The sequence below is a fragment of the Lutzomyia longipalpis genome, chromosome 1 (genome assembly GCF_024334085.1).
Source record: "Lutzomyia longipalpis isolate SR_M1_2022 chromosome 1, ASM2433408v1".
NCBI classification, from domain to species: Eukaryota; Metazoa; Arthropoda; class Insecta; order Diptera; family Psychodidae; genus Lutzomyia; species Lutzomyia longipalpis.
In genome coordinates this window covers 50,696,041-50,708,650 of record NC_074707.1, presented here as the reverse complement: position 1 = coordinate 50,708,650, position 12,610 = coordinate 50,696,041, and the positions used below count along the sequence as shown (strand labels likewise).

At 36.0% G+C, this 12,610-nt stretch overlaps 1 protein-coding gene across 3 annotated transcripts in view; it reads left to right on the top strand.

The window, feature by feature from the left end:
* Nucleotides 1-355: 355 nt before the first annotated feature.
* LOC129788185 (alpha-2C adrenergic receptor-like) overlaps nucleotides 356-12,610 on the top strand; it is a 44,430-nt gene continuing 32,175 nt past the window's right edge. The window contains exon 1 of one of the 3 annotated variants that reach the window (XM_055824243.1): nucleotides 356-414. The gene's annotated coding sequence lies outside the window, so the exon portion shown is untranslated. Of the gene's footprint in view, nucleotides 415-643; nucleotides 1,148-11,045; nucleotides 11,420-12,610 lie in introns of those variants that run through there. The other 2 variants (XM_055824242.1, XM_055824245.1) reach the window with 2 other exon arrangements.

The following is a 12,610-nucleotide window of genomic DNA, read 5'->3' as shown; positions in this document are numbered from 1 at the left end:
AAGAGAGGTACAGAGATTCAGATTGCATACGAGGTATGTACGTACATATATACAATACATAGGTATATTTATCTATGCAATGCCTCTACGGTGCAAATTGATAACGCAGCACTATGTGCATTTAGTTGTACGAGAGAAAATTATGTAGTTGTGCTGTGCTATTATAAAGATGATTAATAACAAATCACCATGCGCATGGTGGTGTAAGGTGTAGAATTGCCATCCAACTGCAAAGTGTCAGTTTATGCAAATTGATTGTGTGTCTAACTATAAATTCCCACCCAACATATCCACCACGCAGTTTGTGACTGTTCCGTCATATAAATTTGCACTTAATACTTTTTTTGGTTTTCAGGTCAACACCAGCAGCGCGACACCGAGACAGATTTCATGGTACAAGCACGCATGTTGTGGGTAAGTAGAAGTTTGCTTCGTTGTAAATCAAATACCAATTCTCAGTTTGTGCCGTGCACTTGGCTAAATAATGCCATTTAGTACCATTCAAGCGTCGCTCGATATCTAATAATATTCCATGGTGGTTATTTACTTAGCAATTGTGTGATATATAGGACATACTACCACCCCCTCTATTGTCACTCATCACACTACATGCATATATACATTCTTTTCCCACCCATTTTTGGGCGACATCCTCTTCCACATCAGGAGCAAGCCCACTGTGTGCTCTAGCATCGTCGTACATACTTCTCATGCTTGGGCTCAGTTATTCTCACAGACTCAGTGTTGGGCGGTGGGTTTTTTTTTAGAGAGAGAGAAAAAAGCTTTGAGGCATGCTGTAAAGAAATTCCCATCGTACTCGTGGTTTAATGTTAATTGAATGAGTAAAGTTTCAAGGTAAATACTCATTAGTGTGACTTTCTTAATTAAAGTCCATCCAAAATAGTGCAAAAAATAGGTAGACAGAGAATATCTTTCCCGCGCGTAGCCATGCCTCGATCCGCCAGAACATTTTCCTTCCATACAAATGGGCTGTTTACATAAAATTCCTCCTCGTAGTGCTTGTGTACACGGTGTGGGTGGTGGGCACAGGGCAAAAAAATGTGCCTGTGAATGAGACAAAAGTTAGTTAAATTGTGTATAAAGTGCGATCATTTCAATTCGTGTCGTTCCCCCTTGCATAGCAGAGGTAAGGTAATGTGGCAAGAAATGGTGGATCATTGAGTTAATAGAAAATTCAATTGAAATGGGAACTATGACTGATACTTTTGGAAATTTTCTTCGACTATTTTTTCTTTTTTATTTTTTTCCGGAATCAATATTATATTACAAAAATTTATTTTAGTCATTATTAAACTCTTTTAAAAAATTTAAACATTGATTTAGCCTATCTTGTCCATGAACTATCTTGAATAGCAAAGCCGTTTTACTACAGAAAACGGAAAATCTGTAAAGTATTGAAAGTATGTAGGTATTAAGAAAAAGCTTTCCGTCACTTCAAGCTTTACTACATAACTTAGGAGATTGTATTTACCTTCAAAAGTTTTTTTTTCTAAGAAATTTATTCCTTCAGTAATATTGGAATTTTTACATGAAGAAGGTGCAACGGAGAAAGTTCAATAAAGGGGATGTAAAAAAGTCTCTCAGCAAAGAAAAAGTTTAGAAGTGCAATGTGTACCAAATATCAGCAATATAAAAAAAAATAGGTAATCTATAAAAATATTGAAAGAACGAAATAAACTTCGCGCGTTTTTCTTCGCGCACACCGCGAAAAAAAAAGACAGGAGAAATACTTTTTGCCACTTTTGCATAATACTGTAGGAATAAATTGATGCCATGACTGTGCAATATCGCTTTTGCGTGCAAATATGAAAATTCATTGATGGAAATTGGTGGTGTACGAGTTGATATTTTAAAAGCAATTTCATAGTCAAGCTATGTACAATACGAACACTACATAAGTTTATGTGAACGTAGATGTTAAAATTGTTACCTATATTTGTGTTATCTTCTTAAAACCATCAATGTAATGATCTGATGTTAGAGGAATTGACACGAGATGTGTACGTAAAAATATATAGCAAACGCGGTGTTTTTTTTACACTCAAAATATTTTATGACAGTATTTTAACCTTTCATGATGAAGACTTTGTAAAAAAAATTATTTATCTAAAAAGCTTTCGTTTAAGAAAACTTTCTCGAAATATTCTATTATCTACACACATACATACATATGTATACTTGATGAAAGCTCTAAGAAAAAAAAAAGAAAAAGCTCACAGAAAATACGTTAGTTCTAAAATAAAAATAAGTAAACATTTAAAAGATTTTTTTTATGATAGAATCTTTGTTTCTCGTAAATGTTTTTAATGTCCTTTTTAGCGTCTTTCTTTTATTGTGAATTCTTCTCTAAAAATTGATTATCAAAAATTAGATAATTTTGGAGTCCTCTTAACTATTAAATATAAAGTATTCCATAAAATATGTGAATATTTGGCTTTTCATAGGATAAATATTAATTCATTAAAATCTGTGGGCTACATACATATAATACATAGGTATTTCAAAGCTTTTTTTAAATTAATTTTTTTTCTGAGAAAAGCTCTCAAAATAACAATCGAGACGAAACCTCATAAAATGATTATATAGATTTTTTCACATACATTTTTTTTAATGAAATTTTAATTTTTGATTCTCCCGAGATTGGCGTACATGATGTTTAAGACAAAAACCAACAAAGAACAATGGACGGCATTGTTTTAGGGTGGAAATTTGTAAAGCAAACCCTCCCTCTAGGCTCTAGCACAAGCTCTGGTAGAATAATATGGTGTATGTTTAATCTCGATAAAGGCGAACCCTTTTATTGTGCAATTAATTAAAATTCCCCACCATTGTTATAGCTTTGACTGCAATGTCTATCAAAGGAAAAATTATTTCCACAGATGCAAATAATGCATTTCTCTGTTTTCCAAAAGAGAAAAGCCAAACCAATCCCTTTTCATTTTTACCCAACAGTCAAATATATCTGGAGTATACCCTCACTACAAAAGCTTTCTTTCAAGCTTTCTTTCTACAAAGACGAGCAGTTTGAACACTCGCTGCTGCTGAAAGCTGCGAGCAGGGCTCCGAGTGAGGCAATTTAAATAAATTTTCTTCTTGATCTTAAACTGGTTATTCGATGAACAATACATATACTTTTGTACATCCTTATCGCCCATAGAATGCGTGCTTGATAGCATTTATCTCTTATCTTATACTTTACAAGGCAAATTATTAGTATTCGCAACAAATATCTCTCCTGAAGGCATATGGTGTATCAATTGTGGGGGAGGGTTTTCACCCACATCTTTTTTCCTTCCTTATCGTGTTGCTGCAATTGTCATTTCCCTTACTATGCCATGCGCAAATAAAATATAGATTAAATATTGAAGTTTATTGACTCATCGCGTTTCGACGTGCCTTTCGAGTGGTTTGCATACCTTTTGCAATTTTGCAAACGAAAGCATGATTTTGTCAAGGAACAGGTAAAAGGGTACAAGGAAGAAGGAGAAATATCTACTTACGAGGTAAATTGTCGCTTCGCTCCAATTTACCTCGCCCCGCTTCGCGGGGATTTGTTGCGCTTCGCGCAAATTTTATATAGAGAAAATAATTGAGATGAAAAAAGTCCAATAGAAAATGTATTCGTTGGTAACAATCGCCTGGTATCAGTAGTCTCTGTACCAAATTTCATCACGATCGGACCAACGGTGTAGAAATGCATAGCTGAACAGACACCATATTTTTGAGAGACCTTTCTTTATTATATAGATGGGCCACGCAAAAACCTCCAACAGATATTTCAAAGGGAAAAAGTGAATTTCACACAACATTTTTGGCGCAAAATTCAAAAAGTAGTCAAAATAGCATGAATTTTATATGGGGGCTATATGAAGGGGGCTGTAACGTGCATATTTTTTGAAAATTATCCATAATGGGGGAATTAACGTCCAATTCAAAAATGTCTCCAAAAAGGGGAAGAGTGCTGAAAACTATGTATATGTGTGTGTGTGTATCAGCTGGTTGCCCTCTGCTCTGTCAGTGGGCCCAGCAGTCTTAATTTGATTCTCTTGGGGAAAAGACCCATTAATTTTCTTCTCTCCCAAAAGGGATAAATTCTGTGAAGTCCTTGAGGAGTGCTCTACCACTCCTCCCGTGAAGCTAGAGGCTATCCAGAAGCCTGTGAAGAGAACGAGGATCCGTCTGTGCCGGAATTCTGCGGGTCAGGAGCTGGAGGGAAGGAATCTTTCCCATTATCGCACCGAGGGGATTGTAAATCCCAGAAGAACCACTAGAGGGGCTACGCCCTACCCTGGGGGATCTACGAGAGGTTCCGGATACAACACACGTCCTGCCCTAAAGAAGCCACAGCATAGGAGGGCTACGTTCTGGCCCCAAGAAGCCACCGACAGCACCAGAGGGCCACACCCTACCTCGAGAAGCCACAGAAAGCAGAAGACGTCGTAGAAGAGAAGGAAGCGACGACCGACTTACCCCCAAGAAGAAGAAGCCAAAATTTGTATCGAGAGGCTGAATAAATTGCCCCATGTGGGGAAAAAGAGGAAAACGAATTCTATAGGGCTCTGGGGGGAAAATGAGTGCCGTTGGTAAAAACCGCCTGGTATCAGTAGTCTCTGTACCAAATTTCATCACGATCGGACCAACGGTGTAGAAATGCATAGCTGAACAGACACCATATTTTTGAGAGACCTTTCTTTATTATATAGATGGGCCACACAAAAAATCTCCAACAGATATTGCAAAGGGAAAAAGTGAATTTCACACAACATTTATGGCGCCGAATTCAAAAAGTAGTCAAAAAAGCGTGATTTTTATATTGGGGCTATGTGAAGGGGGGCTCTGGGGGGAAAATGAATGCCGTTGGTAAAAACCGCCTGGTATCAGTAGTCTATGTACCAAATTTCATCACGATCGGACCAACGGTGTAGAAATGCATAGCTGAACAGACACCATATTTTTGAGAGACCTTTCTTTATTATATAGATGTATATCCCCAAGGGCTGTGAAATAATGTGAGTTTAGTACTGAATATTTTTCTACTATTACAAATTCAATTTTCTTGTAAGCTTCACTATGGTGGTTAAATTTTATTTGATGCAATATTTTCTTTTGAAAATTGACACAAAAAGACAAATTTTGTGAACTTCCGTACAAATTTTCAAGCAGTTTAGAGTTGAAGAAAATGCAATTTTTCGAGCTTTTTCGTTATGTTTTTTTTTATTCTATTTAAAACATTTTATGCTGATATAAAAAAATAGTTAAAGAAAGAAATCAAAGGTACATTAAATAATTCTAATTTTCCCACCTTGAGATTTATATATACAGACATGAGAACCCCTTTGAATTGAATGAAGGGGTACACTGTAATCTTTGTACGTGCAAAAAGGATTGCAAAAAAGGGTCTCATTTCATGTGAAAGAAAATAATACCCATAAGAAGACCCTTCTTTCTAATAATTTGTCCACCATCCCCTTTATCCTTGCAAAGAGGTGAAAAAAAGTAAGAAAAGGACCATGAAGGTGAAAAGAATTATTTACCTTTTCCCCATTTTATTCATGTGCCGCAAACTTCCTCTCCAGCAATTGCAGAGATCTAAAAATCTACCGAGAAAAGCTTCTTCACTTCTACCTTCGACGACAATTGCTTGCTGAAAGAATCTCCCCGCATATTGAGGAGGCTTTTCCGTGGCGGGGGAAGACGGTGTGGAAGTATAAAGTAAAAATTCACAAGTTTCTTGAATTCTTTCGTTACAATAGCTCTTCCATTATGCTTGAGGGTGAAAGCTCTGCCTAATTTACATCCGACTTCCATTTTGTACACGATGAGAAACTTTTCTGCTCTCTCGGGCGTGCTGAGACTTTTCGCAAGACTCACTCGCCATACGAGACTTTGGTTGAAAACAAAAGTGTTGAAAAAGTAAAAGAGAAATTTCCACACAGGGTGTTTACCCCAAACTCGAGCATCAATGTCTTTGTTTGTTTTTGCCAGGTAATAAAAAAGTGCGGTGTTTTATCTCGCTGAAGAAGTTATAGTAAGGAGGAATTTTGGGTGTTTTGGTCCTTCTTTCATATCATTTTTTTGGGGAACTTTCCACACTCTGGCTCATTGTTAAGGGGACTTTTGCTTCTTTTTTTTTCCTCTCCTATATAAATCTCTCCTCAGTGATCTTTTTCAACAATCTCGTACTCTGATTCTATTGTGAAGTGTATCAGTGTGTTGGGAAAATCCTTGCTTAGGAGGAAAATTTCCAACACTCTGTCTCACTTTTCACGAATAAAAAAAAACTTCAGAATCAGAATTCAAGAAATTTCATTCTGCTATAGCAGGAAATACGATCCTCTTGTTGGAATTTCAAAGGAGAATTTCTATATTTGGGGCAATTCCAAGAAATATCTTTGCCAGACATTTCCTCAAAAGACTTTCCAACATTTAACATCTGCGTATTGCTGGCAAAAATGTGAAACTTACCACCTGGTTTAAGGAAAGGATTGTATTTATTTTGAAAAGCCAAATAGTATACCTATGTTACTGAAATATAAACTATTTTGTTTGAATAATAAATAAATTGTTGAATGATACAGAGTCTCAAAAATCTCTTCTATAAACTCTTGATGATAAGTTTATTTAGGTTTTGTGATTTCTTCCAAATTTATTTATTTTGTTTTATCCAATTTCCCCATGGGGTGTATTATATATGAGTAGTTTCTTTTCGTTGCTAACTATATATTTACTTGCCAATATATGTATGTAAATAGGTAGCTAAAGCGTCAGTAGCTTTTGCTCTAGAATATTTTTTTTTATAGGATTAGATATATTTATTCTTCAAACAACAAGTGAAAATCAAATGGAGACGCCTGGTGGTTATATAATACGACGAATATAGATCTTAAATGAATTAAATATTTAATCATAGCTTAAAAACCAAGCTCTTGTCTTTGTTTGAAAGCTCTTTTTTAGTTAGCAAAAAATAAAATAAAACATTACTTACTTACTTACATGACCCTCCATGGAGGAGGATAGGGCCAAAAAAAGTCCTTTAAAATCTGAAATGAAGCAGAGAAAAAGACTTAAGTGGTCTATTTGAGACTTTCAAAGGACTTAAATAAATTTTAGTCAAATAAAAATCTCAAGATACACGGATTACAGTAGTTATAAACCCTCTGATTTATCAATTTTTCATCATGTAGAGGCTTTATCCTTTATTAATTTCAATCTGTGCTTTCTCCAAAACTCTCTCGTCCTAACACAGTGGAAATTTTGTATTTTATTTGTATACAAAGAGCGTAAAATAAACCAACAGCATAGTATTAATTTATGGCCACACAACATTTCGAAATGTGTGCGTTTTTGCACGAAAAAAAAACCATCTTCAATATGAATGAGCGTGATGAATTTTCGTAAAGTACGCGGAGTGCTATAAATATTTAATTGTATGCTAATTATATTTTGTTTCAGTTAGTCAACAACTTGAAAATACTAAAATGCAATATTTTTGATGTATTCACTCCAAAATATGCTTTATATGCTCGTCTATTTTTATGCTGTAAAGCAAAGTACCGCGAATGTGGCAAAATTATCGTGTTTTCTATTATTAGTTTGCCTCGTCGTTTGGAGGGAAAAAAGAATATCGTACCGCTCACACCAGGCGCCTCCACTGGCGCGGGAGTATATTGACCCACAATGGAGAAAAATGGGAATGAAAAAGAGTGAGTGTGTGGGGTAAAAAGTGCAATAAATTTCAATTTATTGACACTGGTGTGGCTTTTGTATGTATAAATTTTCCCAAAACGTAATTTTCGCCTTTTGGACTTCAAAAGTTGTTTTATTGTGACACCTCCGGGGAGCTCGGAAGACTAAGTGCAGTGTTTTTAGCACAAAGTCTCTTGCAAGCACGAAATGCTTGAAATAAACATCTTATATATTTTTGAGGCTTTATGGGTAATGCTCAGCATATTATATGATTGCAATTGTATGTTGTTTGTTGGGAGGGAAATTCAACAGGAGCTTGTTTCCGAAACTTAAACCGCGCAATTTGCTTCCAAAATGAAAAGTTTTCTTGGAGTTTTTGCTTTATGTTTCGAAAGTAGGTGTATTGTTACTTCCTGTGCCATTGTATATGAACATTTTGCAATACTTCATGCTTCTGCCTCTGTGATACTAACATATAAATATCCATATATGTATATATAGGTGTTGCTGAAAACTATATATAAAGCTGCTGAAAATCAACAAGTATTATAACGCTTGCGAAAGTTGCACTAAAATTTTAAATCCCACTGCAATTTGCATTTTGGGTGGGAAACATTGTTGGTTTTAATTTGCATATTTGCATGACACGGCACCGAGGTTAATTATCTGCTCTTTTTTTTTAACCTACCTATACTTTATATACATATATGTAGCAACTCACCGCCTCTGGGAAATTAACAACAACCATGATCAACTGTGGGGACTGTGGGAATTTATCGGGAGGGGGGACAACGCGTCAGTATTTTTTTCCAATAAGACGAATTATAAAATTTATTGTATTTATGTTTAATTTTATTCCAATTAGGAAGCCCTTGCGATTGCCAAAACATTTTACTCAGCACCTTTCGTGATTTTTGGGGAGTTCTCAACAAGTATTTAAGGTATTTAAAGCTTCGCAATTTCGTCGTGCCATTAGGATAAATATTTATTTTTGGTGTAATGACTTGATAGTGGAATTAAATGTATATTTTTAGATACCCTCAGGCACTTCCGATCACTCACAGGGAGGAGGAGGGGGGGGTGGAGTTAATGCAGAGAGTGTGAGAAAATATTAATGGGGAGTTTCCGAACAATCAACCAAAGCAAATTGAATTGGTGACCCATTTTTGAAATGAGAGCAATGGGTTTTTGAGGCAAAATTTCCCAATTCAACTGCTCCTCTTACCAAACATGCAACACATACGTTTGTTTTATCCATAAAATTCCCAACAATACATTGATATTCCACACCACGTAATGCATTCTTTATTATTTAAAAAAAATATATATATTTGCAAAATGAACCTCATAAAATTCCTACTTCTTTTAAACTAACATTATGTTAAAAATGATGCGGCTCTTAGACGTAATAAACATTGATTTGGGCGTGCTGATTTAATAGAGATTTCTCTTTTGAGCAGAAGAAAAAAATCTTTTGCAAAAGTTCATTAAAAAATATCCCATGTTTAGGTCATAAATCTAAATTTTTTTGTTCATGTAACTCCTACTGTGCGAAAGGAATCCAAGATACTTTAAGATGAAAACATTTAATCATGGAATTTGCTCAAGGCAGTGTAGAGCACGTACACATGCTTTCATATAATGGACCGTCGATTTTGGGCATTAGAATTTAAACACGTTCTGTGTTCTCCGCATAATTTTTTTTTGTTTAAGTGGAACCGCCTCGAGGATTCTACTGCCACGAAAAAAAAAATTCAGCTGTAAATTCTATTCAACCCACTGAATTGCTGAAAAAAAATCCCAAAAAGCTGTAGTTTTTAGCAGCAAAGCATTGTGTGGGTAGATGTAAATCAGTTATGAAGATGGTGCCACAAAAAATGCCAACTATTGTCTGAAATTCCTTTCCTGATGACTCCCGCACGACGGTATGAGAATAGAATCTCAAAATGGGTCAGGATGGAGGAGATTTCCATTTAAAGAGTCTTCTTGGAACTTCTTTTTTTTGCCTCTCCTTCACAAATCTCCATATACAAGAGGACTCGTATATTTTGTCTCCATGCCATAGAGCAGCACAGCGTGACATGCCATTAGTTTGTGGAATAAACGATCTAGAACTACTACATATTCCCAATCGATACTTTCGAGCCGCTTGAGAGAGTATTTATTGGAAGAAAAAAAAGCGGAAAAAAACTAAAAAGCAACTTCCGGCTTTCTCAGAGAGACAAAGACTAACAGAGAGAGTCGAGGAGCTTTTTAGTCGTTTTAAGAAAAGCTGCTGTATTCTTGTAAAAAAACTTTAGACATAAAATTTATTGCGTCTTTCCTGATTTTGCACCATTTACTTCCGAGAACTTTAACGAAGAAATGATATTTATCGGAAGCAATAAAGTTCCTTGATCAATAGATGAAAAAAGATTAGACGCAAAATATCAAATATCTTTCTTGGAATTCTACAATTTACCTATAAATAATATGAAATCAGTTAACTCAGGCAGGCTCACGAGATTCTTAAATGATTTTTTATTTGATAATTATTTTTTAAAGCTCTTACAAAGTATAAATAAATTATTATTCTAACGTTCTCAACCAAAGTTTTCCCAAGAATTTTCTAACATTTTTGCGATTTCTTACATAAAATTGTCTGTAATCGACAATTCTAAACCAAAATTCTTGGTACAAGGAGATTTAAATTTTTTTTTAACGTAATTGATTCCATTTAATATTCATCGCACAAGAAAGTCATAAAAGGGTTAAAAATTTTCCAAGTTTCCCTCAAGGGGATGTTTTAAAGGGATCAAAGTTAATTTATCAGTCATCAGCAAGGAAGGAAAATTTATTATATATATTAGCAATTACATTGTACATAATACAATTTCCTGCTACTCTCGTAATCTTCTTCCTTTCACTTTGAATTACAAGAAAAGATTTTTCTCTCAGTGATTATTGAGTCCCGCATGACGACATTCCACATTGCTTTTGGCCACCCTCTCACAGGGAGTTTTGATGGAAAGTTCGAATACATATAGGGAGCTTTCATCGTCGGTACAGAGAGCCTGAGACGGAGAGAGAGAGAGAGAGAGAGAGAGAGAATGCGAGCATGGTACAATATTGTATGGGATTTGTGTTTTAAGGGGAAGGAGGTGTATTTTGTGCGCATGTATCGGCAAATTGTACCATTTCACATGCCGCTGGGTAGTACCTAGATATAGGCCAGTAGGTATTTTCTCAACATCCCAAATATTATTCTGCAAAATATTTCTCTCAGCATGGTGAGAGCGGCCAAAATACACGGTGTCTGGTGAGCGGCATGAAGAAAATTGAGAAAATCCTCGTAGTGAGAGCCACAATTTTCCCATCAGCCACAAATACATTTGCAATCCTTGGGTGTTGTGCTCAGTTTTCTCACGCGACTTTTCCTCCGAGCATTTTCACTGTTTAGTTACGTTTCGAATGTGTCACGGGCGAGTTTGCATACAGACCACGAACGCAATCCATTGCCCCCCATACTTCAGGTGTCGCGTCACCCGTTGGATTTTCGCGAAAGGAGGAAATAGCGAGCTTTTTAGAGGAAAAGTGGGTGGTGAGACGTGTTTCCGGGTCCCCCGTATGAGATAGGGTTGTTTTCTTATTTAGTTTCTCACGTATGTGTTGTTTCACGTGGAATTGCGAAAGGTGAATCCTCCCCATCCGTACGCCGAATGGAGCATCATGTGTAAGTAGGACTAGACGATTAACCCATTAAATTCCACTCGGAGCTTTTCTCATGGCATCTCCCCTTTGTTCACGTTAAATAATATATATTTTAGTAGACACAATATTGTCGAGCTTTTTCATGCGATGGGTGGACATTTTCGTGTGATGTGATGAGATTGCCACGGCGAAAAAATTACCCACACCACCCTCCCATTTAGGGCTCATTTCTTTTCTCTTGACGCGTGAAAAGTTTAGTAAAACAGACAACTTTTGCTTCTCGCCAAAGAGAAATTAAGCAAATTAGACGTGGCTGCTCACCAACAGATTAAAGATTAAATTGATTGTCTGCCTCCGCCTTGAGCAATTCACACAGGGTGACGAGAATCAATGAGGAATTTACATAATCTATGTAAGTTGTATATGAAATATTGATTTGCATGACTCTCCCTTCTTATAGGAGGCAATTGAACATCGAATATGTTCTCTATATAACATTTCAATTTCCTTCCGCTTTTTCCTTTCGTGTATACGTAAGAGTCCTCCTTAACCGGATAATTAAATACGGCTCACCCAGTTAGATAGATAATTAGAGATGGCTTAATGTCACTCATCTTCTGGACGCGAGCGAGGACACTCTCGGTGAAAAAAGGAGCGCTTCCACAATCCTGACATTTTCGTGACATTATTGTTAAATTTTTTGTTGTTAGTGCTGAACTTGGTTGGAGGACACAATGCAGCTATATTGAAATTTATGTAGCACTCTTCGGAGTACTTTTGTGCTTAGGTCAGAAGGAAATTAGTCTCTAAAGTGGAGAATGCGTATATATTTTGGCAGAAATCCAATATTTATGTTTCATCTATTCACTTTGGACTTGTCGTTTTTTTTTTTTTACTATACATCGTACCCCCACGCTCTCTGCATTTGATGGCTTTTTGGGGAGTTCCACATGTGACCCAAAAGGGGTGGCAAGGAATTTCCTCGTTTTTTTTTTCCTTACTCCTTCTTAGAGCACTCACCGAGCACTTGAAGGCCGACTTGAGAGGATAAAAATGTCAGAGATGTTTAGAAAAATGTCAAATCTCTTCACAATTTTATATTTATTTTCATGTAGTCGGATATAATACAATGAGAAAAAAATACGTTTTGTTTACACGTTGGAAAATCATTGTTCCTTTCATATGATCACGTATTGAATTACAATGGAATGAT